Source organism: Artemia franciscana, chromosome 14 (assembly GCF_032884065.1).
Source record: "Artemia franciscana chromosome 14, ASM3288406v1, whole genome shotgun sequence".
NCBI lineage: Eukaryota > Metazoa > Arthropoda > Branchiopoda > Anostraca > Artemiidae > Artemia > Artemia franciscana.
Genome location: NC_088876.1, coordinates 31,924,369 through 31,937,470, shown reverse-complemented (window position 1 = coordinate 31,937,470; position 13,102 = coordinate 31,924,369). Strand labels below are relative to the sequence as shown.

General features: G+C 35.4%; 1 long non-coding RNA gene across 1 annotated transcript; it reads right to left on the bottom strand.

Moving 5' to 3' along the window:
• Positions 1-3,593: 3,593 nt before the first annotated feature.
• LOC136035597 (uncharacterized) lies at positions 3,594-12,845 on the bottom strand. Its single transcript, XR_010619478.1, has 3 exons — positions 12,782-12,845; positions 7,092-7,203; positions 3,594-5,964 (listed from the first exon to the last, which is right to left on the bottom strand). It is a non-coding gene; the product is annotated as an uncharacterized LOC136035597 (long non-coding RNA).
• Between the last annotated feature and the right edge of the window lie 257 nt (positions 12,846-13,102).

Sequence of the window (13,102 nt, the reverse complement as noted above, 5' to 3'; positions counted from 1 at the left end):
CATATATGAAACACAAATATATATTTTTGTAATTTGTGTAATGCTTATGCAGTGTAAACTAAGTAAATCTGAAAATTTTCATTTTGTATTGCCAGGGCCCTAAGGCTTAAGATCAATAATAAATAATAATTATGTATAGTTTTTATCTTTTTATGCTGTTTAATGTGTGCTTTAGTTTTTCTTCTTTTTTATCACCCGATAAAGGTTTTCGGATATAAAACAAAAAAGTACCGGGCTATTTTTTGTCTAATTTATTTGCAGAAAAAAATTCTAAGTTGCTACCTCAGGTTCATCAAACTGTATTTATTACAGTTTAAAATTAAATCATTCCAAAACTTTCTAACCTGTAACAAATTTTTCAATAATAAGTTTTTACGGCCTTATCATACCTTGGAGTCGTGTTTCTCAGAGCAACATCGATTTAGCCATTTTAATCTATATATTTTTTCAATACTACTACTACTAACAACTAACCGCAGAACCAGGCCCCCTCAGGCCAACACAAATACTCATGCTCCTTCTCCATCCCAATCTATTGAAAACCTCCCTGTTTACACCCTCTCAAGAAGTTCCAATTCCCCGGAAATCTTTCTTCATAACATCCCCCCACCCCAATCGCGGACGACCTGCTTTCCGTTTGGCCATTGACTGTTAGTCAAAAGGGACAATCTTCGGCAATATGTCATCATTCATCCACAGAACACGCACAAGCCTTCTCAACCTTTCTCTCATCATAGCCCTAAAAAGCGGGGTAGAACCACGTTTTTCGCACAGCCTACTGTTTGAAATACGGTCAGTCAGACAGGTAACAAGGATAATCTGTAAGCGATTTCCCTGAGAACATCTAGCAAATCTTTATCCGCTATTTTTTTCTATCATACATTTTAAAAGCCTTTTGAACATTTAAGCCATATTTACTCAGTTCTGATATAATTCAAAGCTGCCCAGTGTGCAACTTTGGGTATTAGGCAGATTGCGACTTTGGGTTGTATAGCAACATTGCCAGCAAGGACCACAGCAAGGGGAAAACAAATACAATATGTTACATCCTTAGAATCGGTTATAAAAATAAGCATGTTCTGTCTGAGAAATATTATAATCAAAATTTTTAGTATTTAATACTTAGGATATTCTAATCTGAATTCTGATCTGATATTTCAGATTTAAACATTCTAATCAAAAGTTTTTAGTATTTAAGATATATTTTCATTCAAGCCAATGATTTTGACTTAAAATCGAATAGTTGTGGGCATCAAGCCATAGCTAATTCTAGAAAAAGTCAAGAAAGATAGTCTGATTGAGTGAGAGGCAAATCTGGCATTAACCTCCTTATTAGGATTGTATACAAATGATGTTAGTTCGTTTGTTAATAGATAAGTCTATTTATCAACTAAACTGCATTTTGAAATTCTTTTACATAGTTTTTTAGATAGAAAATGTATTGAATATTAGTTGAAAAGTATTGAAAAAAGGACAATTTTCCCAGTTTTTAAACAAGTTTAATTCCTTCTCCAAGAAAAAGTCGAAATACTATCATAGTTCTGATGCGGTAAAAGGATAGATATGAGACTATTAAATAAAACTGTGAAAGTACCTTGCTTCTTTTTTGTTTTGTTTTTACGCAAAGTACAGGGTTGTCACAAGCTCGTTTGTTTTAGAGGGAAGACATACCTTAAACTTTAGGTAAATACACACCCAAAATATAGTAAATACAAGCTGTATAAGCCAATAACTGGAAAAAATATCCATAAAAATTATACGAAGCAAAAATACAGCTATAAGTGTACAGACTATAATAAGCCTTTCTGGTACTTGTATAATATAGCTCCTACCGCTCACAATGTTTATTCATTGACGCATTGTACAACCGTTTTTTTTTTTCATTATTCTCTTTCAGCTTAGCTTGAGACAGGTCAAAGAGAAGTGACAGAATAAATGGAAAATAAATAATTCGGGCCGTATATTTACACATCAGGGGGAAGAGGAAATTATTTGGACAGTGTGAAGTTAGAAAACAATTCTTACTTCTTAATATACAGAATAATTATGCCTAACACATTAGGGAGCAGAGACGCTACACTTTACCCCACCCCCCTAATGTGCAAATATATGGCCCAAATTAGTTTCTAAAGTACTACATTTTTATCATACTTAGGTACATTTCATTAGGAGTGAGCGTCAGAGAAACATATCAGTAGAATATTAGGTAGGGGCTCTATAATACAAGTGACCCTTTTCATACGGGAGTTTATTCCGATTCACTGAAAAGATTCAAAGTAATTCTCTCAAATAAAGGAGGCCCCAAGTGTAATATTAAGATTACATACCCATCATATCTATTTATAATTATTATCTTATTTGTTGATATTGCATTATCATAATTCATGTTAAAATAATTTAGCTTGCTGTCATACCAATGGCGATTGTACTATCCTTCAAATCATGTCATGACAATGTTCCAAATAATGATGATAGTTTGATGGATGATTTTCCTTTTATTTTTTTTCATCTTGCTCTAGCGTGTTTTGAGATACAAGCTCAGTTTGAGGTTGTGAGGTTATAACAGCTTCATTTCATTCTAGTTAGAATAATAACAATCCACTTTTTCTAAATTGCGCCTTAGCCATGGGCCAAATCATGCTTGCAATGTCACATTAAACAAGTAAATAACGAACTCTAGCCCATATTAACAAAAATTTTTAAACGCACTTAACAAAAAAAAATGCAAAGAGAGAAGAACCACCACCTGAAGCTGATTCACATTGCCAGCCTTTGGGGGTGATAAGAGGTGCGACTGAACCGGACCCCGCTCTAACAGGGCCAAATATGATACGAATTAAAATCTCGTGGGTAATTTTGTGACTTCACGAGGGGCATCACATAAAAAGTCGGTAATGTACGGCTGGGGTTTCCCATTAAATTATTATTATAAGAGCCGTGGTACCCGCCGGGCGTGCCCCTTAAATTGCGGGGACAAGGTAACCAACCCTTAACACTTCCCTTACTTTTCTCGTAAGGAAACCATCAGCAAAATGGGTGATAACCTAGTGCGGAATGCAGTGCTGAATTTTATTTCAACAACTATGATAGCAGGTGTAAAAACAAATGTTTTTACTAGACGAGGACTCGAGTTTTTCAGCCGTGAAGTGATTTTAGAAGCAAAAGAGATTATCTATCGCAAGTCGGAATTAGGGGAACGTGTAATAAAACACGTAAAGGACGAGGAAAACTTGATGGACATTACGAAGACGTTCGCTCGCTGTGCTAAAGAAAAGATACAGCTTCCTGAGTTCGTTATCTTTGAGCCCCAAGAAGTTCCGGCCTGCAATGAAGAGATTGCTGCTTGTGTGGTGTCCACTGTCAACGAGATGAATCGCAAGTTCAATGGCCTTCTTGATCGTTTGAACCAAAAACCATTGCCGTGGCCTGAAGGCAACCCTGTTGCTGAATCAGGTGCTGAACTCACTTCTTGTAAAGATACGAATCCCCTTCCATTTACTCCAAGTGTATTCGAATTTTGATCCCGCAGATGCAAGAGTACTCATCAATATATTTTGTGCCGAGATTACTCACTCGCTTCTCGTAGCTGAAAAAAAGCAGTTCCTATCAGAAAGGTTAAAATGAAAACAGAAATTCACAAATTCTCGCAAAATCCGGCCCTAGTTAAGTGTTGCAACGATGCTAAGTTTTGGTTTAGAATCTGGCAAGATTTTGATAGGCCCAAATCCGGTCCTGTTAACTCTATCCGTTTATGGACTAAACGAAAATTTGACAAGCAACTGAAAGCTCATCGTACCAAATTAAAAGAAGAATACTCCTCCAGAATCGTAAGTGACCCAAAACTAATCTGGAACGCCCGGTTGAGCGAACCGGTCGCCAGAAAACTCCATAATTCGATTAGCGAAAAAGATTGGGAATCGTACTTTTCCAACGAATTCAGTGCCCCCGACCCAAATACGTCTAATCCCTTCGTAAACCGGCTAGAATCGGTATTATCCAGCCTGTGTGTCCCTGATTTTGTCGTTACTTACGGAAGCGTACATGAAGCTATTTTAAAGCTGAAGAAGAAACATTCCCGAGGTGTAGACGAACTATGCGCGCTAAATCTGCTACACGGTACTACTATGCTTATTGAATATCTGACGCTGCTATTCCAGATTATTTTCACCACTGGTATAGTGCCTGACTTTTTTTGTGTCGGTTTGCTCTCGCCCATCCTTAAAAAAGAGAAACCAATAGACCAATGCTCTTCGTACAGGCCAATCATTGTTGCTCCAGTGCTCTGTAAAGTTCTAGGGATCTTAGCCTCAAAAATAATTCAATATTCGCGCCGATTGCCTGACCACCAGTTCGGTTTCCGACCGGGTCTGGGTTGCGCTCACGCTCTCTTCAGTCTTGCCGCTATTCTAGCAGATTCTCACGAATCCGGTGATCCTATAGTGATTGGTGCTTTTGATGTGAGTAGAGCGTTTGATTCGTCGATTCACGCTCAGGCCCTTTTAGCCGCTTACCAGCAAGGTGTAAACCTCCGTGTCACTAGCGTACTGTACGATATGTATTGCCGTTTAAAAGCGCGTATAAAAATAGGTAACCGCATCACATCAGTGGTTGTTCCAGTAAAGAAAGGTGTCCGCCAGGGTTCATTATTATCCCCAAGTTTGTACAATAACAGTGTTTTAAATGCCCAGGCATGTGTAAATGTTTCATGTATCTCCAAGAATATAAATGTGTCGCTACTTACATACGCGGACGATCTATTAAATCCAAGTCGGTCTATTAGGGGTCTGCAATCGAATTTCTCGATCCTGAGTGATGAATACCGAAAAATCGGCCTGGCTTTCAATACTTCTAAATCTGCAGTTCTTTTTTTCAACGATAGTCCTTCTCAGCCTGAACACCTCCTACTGGGTAGCGAGTCTATTACCGTTTCATCTCATGTTGTGTATCTGGTTTTACCCATAGGCTGTAACCTTAATGAAACTCGTCTACAGCTCGTCAAACACGCCGAGAAAAAACTCCGCACCGCGTATAGGTCTATCGTCACCAGCAGACTCCTCTTATGCCGAAAGTATCTCGCCACTATGTATAACGCTGTTGCACTGCCGCATATTTTATATATCGCACCATTTTGGAATTTATTAACTGACACCCAAAAACGAAAGCTCCGGTCCCTTTATTTTAGGTTCACGAAGTTCCTGCTGCGATGCCCCTTGTAGATGAGAAATACATATATGATTGATAAACATAGGAATGAAGACCCCAGTATCGCGGTAAACCGGTTGATTTCTAAATTCCAGGAAAAATGGAACCACCCCTGGCTTAAACATTTCTACAGTTCTTGATTATGTATTTTTCCATGTTGTGTCTTAAATTTCTCTCCGTTTTTCTTCTCTTTTTTTTCTTTTCTTTTATTTATTTTTTCATTGTACTCCGTTTTATTCCATGTGAAAAATACGGGTAATAAATATTTTACTTACTTACTTACTTACTACATTATGACCACTAAATGAATAGGTTATAAAAATAAACTTAATACACATAATGAACTTGAACAAGCAAAAAAGGAAATTGATATGCGATAGTCATAATAAAACAAGTGATTCGATCAAGTTACAAAGGATTTCACCAAATTACAGTCATCCAAGTTGATTTCATACATGTTTATTTAGTAGTTAGGTTTATTTAGTACCTAGGAGAAGACTCAATCAATTCCTTTTAAGCAAGTAACAAAATCAAGTAACTTGACCAGGGCAATCTCAAGATACCTGCCATAAACTTGAACATGTCCCACGGTATCTACATCTCACCCACAGTTTCCTAACACTAAATAACGTTTTTTTTTTATTGTTGTTTCAATATCTCAACTTGAGTTTCCATATTTTGACAGTTTCCTATGCTCTTTCCTCGAAACTCATTGGTAAAGTTCTTGCAAAGTTCACAGATTCTTCAGAAATCCATCCATTTCTGAAAAAGGAAGAATTACGAAAGAAGTCCTTTAGAGATACAACTAAACCACTCCTGTTAGTGAACATATTGTCAATAAAAAACAAAATTCAATAAAAGTAATCAACAAGAGTTAAGAGCTCATATGGCACTTGTGACGAGGCCAGAGTGGCCAAGAGACTTGGTATAAAATTTACATCAAGCATTCGGTTCTAGAGTCCAGTGCTTTGTGTATAGATTTTTAAATTCTGGAAATCCAAAAATTTCTTTGTCACTATATTTATCATATGTACTTAAAAGTACTGTTCACATGTTTGCTCAGCAAGACTTCTATACCAAAAAACTGCCTAATCAGACACAAATGAGAGTCTAGGTAGACCTGCAAATGGCCGCTGCCTAAGGGAAACAAGGAGACAATGTAAACCTTAGCTACTACTAGTTTTGGCTAATCAGAATTTTCAGAAAATCAAAAAATTCAACAATAAACCTGATTGGGTTAAACTAGTACTACCCAAATCTTGGGGTTAGTAAAATGTGAACAGGCCTTTAGATGAAAAAAAAAACAGCACAATTTAACGTTACCAAGCAATATTTACAATACTTGGTAGCAATATATACCAAGCAAAATTTTACTTATAAAAACATCAATCAATTTTGCTTTTCTCATTGACTATTTTTACTTTTGCAATAAAAGAGGCTAAAAAAGGTACTACTTTTAACAAAAGTACAGAATAAGTATGTTCAGGTAAAACTGTTTGTAACTAGCCTATTTTCTATAAACCAACAAAGTTAAAACTATTTTATAATTGAAAAAAAAAAGATTACATAAAAAAGAATATGCCTATTTCAGGTTGAATACAAATAAACAAAAACCTTTATTTGATTGTCAATTTTAATTAATTAAAATTCCAAGTAACCCCCTCCCTACGGCCAGACCCCAGAAACTATACAAAGACCCTTCATTTTCTATATTCAATGTGTCCATTACTCATAGAGTTGACAAATATAGTTATAATTCTCAAGATGGTTCTTATTTAATGAAAAAAAAAAGTTAAAGTATTTTAATGCTTGAATCTACAGGAGAATACTATATTTCTTAGCTGAGGCAAGCTTAGTGTGCCAGGGTAAATCTGTTCTAAAATACTTACCTCAAGTTTTCTGACTTCATTTATACATTTTTGACAGTTTCCAACATAAAAAGCGTATTTAATGTCATACAGTACATCCACATCTGTGTCATGACGGGCCATTTGTTTCAATCTACAACATAAAAAATATAAATAATGTTTTATTGTATTGACAACCATATCTGCACACAAAGGTAAGGGGTAAGGGGGCAATGCTTTAACTTCAGGCCTTTCAATCTCAGATCAAGAAATGTCCTAATGTGTGTTAGATGACTATTATATGTTGTCTTTAAAAACTAAAAATTCAGCATATATTTATTCAAACTTTCAGTATATGAAATACTAAAAGGGTTGTATGAAAACAAAACAAAGCACTTTGTTGCCCAAAACAGTTTTGTAATAGATACAAACCTAACCTTGCTCCTTGTAATTATGTACATAGCCTGGTGACCAGCATTTACCCCCCCCCCCCTACGGAGAATACCCCCCTCGGTTATAGACAGTTGTAAGCACACACAAAGGAGTGTTGGTTGGAAAAGGCGTTAATCTCACTGATCTGAACTATGTTGATGGCATTGCCCTCACAGAGGATTGCCCACTGAAAGCCCAAATGCTGTTGAACACTGCTCTGTACTAATCTTCCATGATGAGATTAAGAATTAATCTACCAGGGACTAAAGTTATGTCTAATAAGCCCCTGCCAGCTTTAATCAGCTCACTGAATCACTATGGAAGGTGTCACAGCCACTACAAAAATTAGAGCCAACAAAGAGACTATCAGAAACAATCTCCTATATGGGTGTGAAACAGGGGTTGTCAGAGTTGAAAATGGGAACCTAGATGTCTTTGATCGCAATTGCCTCTATTGCATTCTACACGTCCAACACCATGAAAAAAGATTCAGTAATGAGATTTATCAGCACTGTAAACAACCATGCACAGTTCTGAAATTGAAAAAGACAACAGCTCATGTGGCTGGGCCATTGTCTAAGTATTAAGTTCCCTATGCATCTCAAATTACCCTGGAAGCCAGAAGACATATTGGGGGTCAATGATAAAAAAAAAAGTAGAACTGCTGGGAGACTTCCACATCTTCAGTCAGCTCTGGGACATATATTGGTCCCATGACTATGTCAAAGCTATTGTACATAACCATGTCACATGGAAGACTTCTTTTAGTGAAATTATGGATTCCAGGCAAAGCAGATTAACATCTAGTTCCCATCAAAAGTAAAGTAGAAGTTGGAAAAAAGTATCTAGGCCTAAATCATAGACAGACTCTATCTGGATGCATTAAATCTAAAGTAGGTGTCAGAACAATTGTAACTGAATGGGCTAGGATATAAGGGCAACTTTTGTTAAGGTTAAATGTAAAAAAAGGATTCCCAGATTGTAGTCTGCTAATCCTAACTAAATCATTCCCAACTCTACATTCCAAATCATGGCCAATATTAGTAACCTCATTAAATATGCCTAGAGGATGACCCCCCCCCCCTACAAAAAAATACCAAGCTAATGGCCTTTTATACTTCCATCAGGCAAAAACAAAATTTTGAATAGCAAAATTTAAATGTCATTAGGGTAAGGGGGGCATAAAGATTTTAGAAATGCCAAAGTGAGGTGTGGTGAGAAATCAGTTGGGAACAACCTAAGTAGATCAAAAGAAAAAGAGACCTAAAATTAAAGTAAAACATTCTACATTAAAATTTAGATAGTTAAGCCTACATACTTTTCTTCTATACAATCTTTGGTATCAGTTTAGTGATAGTAAGACATTAATTTCTAATTTTACAAATATCATAGTGACTTCTCTGGAAATGCACCCCTCCCCCTACCCTCTGATAATCACAGATATAACCCTAATATTTTCCAATTTTTTTATCACATGATGTATCATGTTTCTTTATCACCTTTCTTTACTGGAACAACCACTGATGTGATGCGGTTACCTATTTTTATACGCGCTTTTAAATGGCAATACATATCATACAGTACACTAGTGACACGGAGGTTTACACCTTGCTGGTAAGCGGCTAAAAGGGCCTGAGCGTGAATCGACAAATCAAATGCTCTACTCACATCAAAAGCACCAATCACTATAGGATCACCAGATTTTTGAGAATCTGCTAGAATAGAGGCAAGACTGAAGAGAGTGTGAGCACAACCCAGACCCGGCCAGAAACCAAACTGGTGGTCAGGCAATTGGCACAAATATTGAATTTCTTTTGAGACTAAGATCTCTCTTTCCCATTTTCCTTAAATCTTTCTTTACAACATCCTCCCATCCCAGCCACAGATGAACTGCTTTCTGTTTAGCCCTAAAGGCCAAAACAGTAGGCCAAAAAGGACAGTCTTTGCTAATCTGCATCCTTCATCTGCAGAACATGCTATAGCCATCTAAACCTTTCTTTTGTTATAGCCCTAGCAATCAGGATTGAACCAAACTTTTTGTACAACCTGCTGTTTGAAATGTGGTTAGTCAAATGGGTACCCAATACAATTCATAGGCAATTTCTCTGGAAAACATCTCGCAAACCTTTGCCCATTTTTGGGAGCGCTCAAGCTTGATAATCTTAGTTTACAAACTTATATTCCTATTCTTCTAAACTTTTTTCAACTATGAAAAAACACTAAGTCTTGGCTTTTATACTTTTAACATCTACACTGCTCCCACAATTTTTACTAATAATGCTACCAAGGTAAGTAAAACTGTCCATTTGATCAATGTTTTTGTTACCCAGCATCACTTTTTCATTTTCACTTATTTCTAGTCTTAGTGAGTCAGTAATTTTCAGACCTATTCTACCACCTTGAACATATTCTACTGGAAAAAACAACAAATATATATGTAATCTTTCTACATGCAAAAAAAATACAAAATGCCACATTTATGCAGATAGGAGCTTGAAACCTCTACAGTTAGGTTCTCTGATATGCTGAGTCTGATGTTAAGATTTTCATTAATTACAGTTTGTTACCACAAACGGTTTGATATGCAGGATGTTTCTATTAATCTGATTATCATGTTCCTGGGAAGGTATTTTGAAATGCCTATCTCTATTTGTTCTCCCTCTAGTAAAAGAAACTGACCTTTGATAAGAAAAAGAAACTGAAAACTAAGTTAAAATGTTATTTTGTCAAAATTCCAATAGGTAACATAGAAGCTTGGCAATATCTCCTCAAGGTATGTTTTTGGCCATGGATTCATTAGTAAAATTTTCATTTTCCTGACCTAACCCCTTTCCAAGACAGCAAAATATAGCTTGTCTAGAATTTTACTAAAACATACTCTGTGAAGGTATTGTCAAGCTTCTATGTTAACCCTCTTCTGATTTCTAAGTCTTAGAAATGTTCCTACTTGACAGGTCTACACCTATTAGAATTTTGAAAAAACAACATTTAACTTAATTTTCAGCCTTCAGTTTTTTTCTCTGGTTTTAGTCTTGAAAATGCAATTCCTTTTATTTGAGTAGATTTTTAAGCCACATCAATGGCTTTTAATAGATTTGATAAATTTATTTGCAGACTATTGAGTCCTCATAAAATGGATTCAGCAAAGTTGTACAGCTGAAAAGAGTTTTCTTGTACTTCATTTAAGCAGAAGATCTATTTTGCTAGGTTTTACTTAGATAAAACAAAATTTGTTGGTAAATATTGAGCAGTTCATATAATAGACCTACAAATAAAGTGAACATACCACTAGATGCCATCTTTCATACAATTTCTAAATATAATAATTGCTTTTCCTACAAATTCAGTTTTCAGCCTTTTTGGACCCTTGAAAATGATAATTTCTGGGTTTTTTTGGCATAAAAAGGGTTAAAATGTTTGTTTTAAACTTATTATTTGCTTATAAATTCATTTATTGAAGTTAAATTTTTCACAAGCATTAATTTGTCAGAATTAAATTGGATAAACAAAAAATTCAAAGCAATTTGTCCATTTTTCTATCACTTGGTGCCTTTTTTAAGTTTTTACATAGGCCTATATGATAATCACTTCTATAGCAAACTAAAATTTGAGCACTTTTTGAGCTTTTAAAGGTCTTCTTGCTTAATACCAAATTTTCAATTTAAATTATGCATTTTTGGTTGCTTTTGACAAAATAATACTACATTTTATCAGAGCCAAAATTATTTATAATTAAGTTAGGTCATAAAGTGCTGAAATTTGAATCTGTAATAAAACCAATTGTTATATTTGTAAAGAATGTAAAGAAAAGGCATTGAGTGGTATGTTCACTTTATTTGTAAGTCAATTATATGAACTGTGAGATATCTACCTTTAAGTACTTAAAACTTGCCTACTTGACCTATTTAAATTTTAACAAATCATCATTGTACCTTAATTGTCAGTTAGCATTTTCTTGTTCTCTAGTTTTAGTTCTGAAAATTGCAATTCCTGTTATTTGAGCAGAATTTTAAGCCAGATCAAAAAAGGCCTATTTTTTCTGAATTTAGGATATGTGTTTGCAGATCTTTGAAACCTTGTAAATTGGAATTGAGCAAATCTGTGAAGCAGAAAACACTTTTCTTGGGTAAAATTCTAGTTAATTGACTTCCTGCTATTCCAGAAAGGGTTTAGGTTAGGAAAATGAAACTTTCAGGGATGAATCTACAGACTAAAGTATGTCCTGGGAAGGTATTTTGAAGCAACTACCTCTACTCCTTCTCCCTCTAGATTGCCCTGACCTTTGATGACCTTCAAAAATAGGTGTTATAAAAGTGAAACCTTGCAAAATAGATCTTCTGCTTAATTGAAGTACAACAAAATTGTTTTCAGCTTCATAACTTTGCTCAATTCCATTTGGTAAGGTTTTAAAGATGAGCAAATACATTTCCTAAATAAAAAAAAAACATTGATATGCCTCAAAATTCTAATTTAATAACAGGAATTGCATTTTTAGAACTAAAGGCAGAGAAAAAGCAACTAGTACCTGAAAAATAAAGTAAAATGTTGTTTTGTCAAAATTTCAATAGGTATAGACCTGTCATGTAGACAAATTTCAGGGCCCTCTAGAGAGAGAAAGAGTGGAGATGGGTACTTCAAAATATCTTCCTGGTACATACTTTAACATGTAGACCCATCCCTGAAAGTTTTGTTTTCCTAACCTAAACCCTTTTCGAAATAGCAAGAAGTCAATTAACTAGAATTTTACCCTTTTCTTGTACTTACTTTAAGCAGAACATCTATTTTGCATGGTTTAACTTTTAAAACATAAAAAATCAAAGGTCATGGCCCTCTTGAGGGAGAAGGAGTAGAGGTGGGTACTTCAAAATACCTTCCCAGGACATAGGCCTACTTTAGCCTTGAGACCCATCCCTGAAAGTTTCATTTTCCTAACCTAACCTCTTTTCTAGATATCCAAAAGTCAATCAACTAGAATTTTACCCATGCCTTAGTCTGTAGATCTATCCCTGAAAGTGTCATTTTCCTTACCTAGCCCCTTACCAACAAAGCAAAAAGCAGCTGAACTAGAATTTTGCCCCTTTCCCAGATAGCCAAAAGTCACAAAACGAGAATTTCAACACATCTTACAAAACAAACCCTCCTTCTTTGGTAGGAGGGAGGCAAAAACACCTTCCTTGGACATGTTTAATTATAACTCCTGAAAGTTTCATAAACCTAACTTAGATCAACTAGGTCCACTTTTTAAGATGTCAAAAATCATCCTCAATTAAAAAGGACAGCATCAGAAAAATCAAAATTACCAATAAGTTGCTCCTAGCTTTAAATTGGGCAGTTCTTCGAACTCGTATCTTCTCTTTCTTCTTTAAATGGTACATGAAAATATATCAATGTTTTCACTTTGTTTGCAAAGCCACCTAAAAGACAAGTGCGAAATCACTAAAAAGACTCATTTATATACTAAAGCCTTAAAAAGCCACCCCAATTTTCTGACTTCATCCCAAATTACTAGTACATTCTTGTTATAAAAACTTGCAAGAGCCATGGCTTAAGACGACTGAGTCTATCACTAAAGGTCAATCGCTTTTGTTTTTCTTAGTCTTTTTCTAACGTTTAAAAAAAGG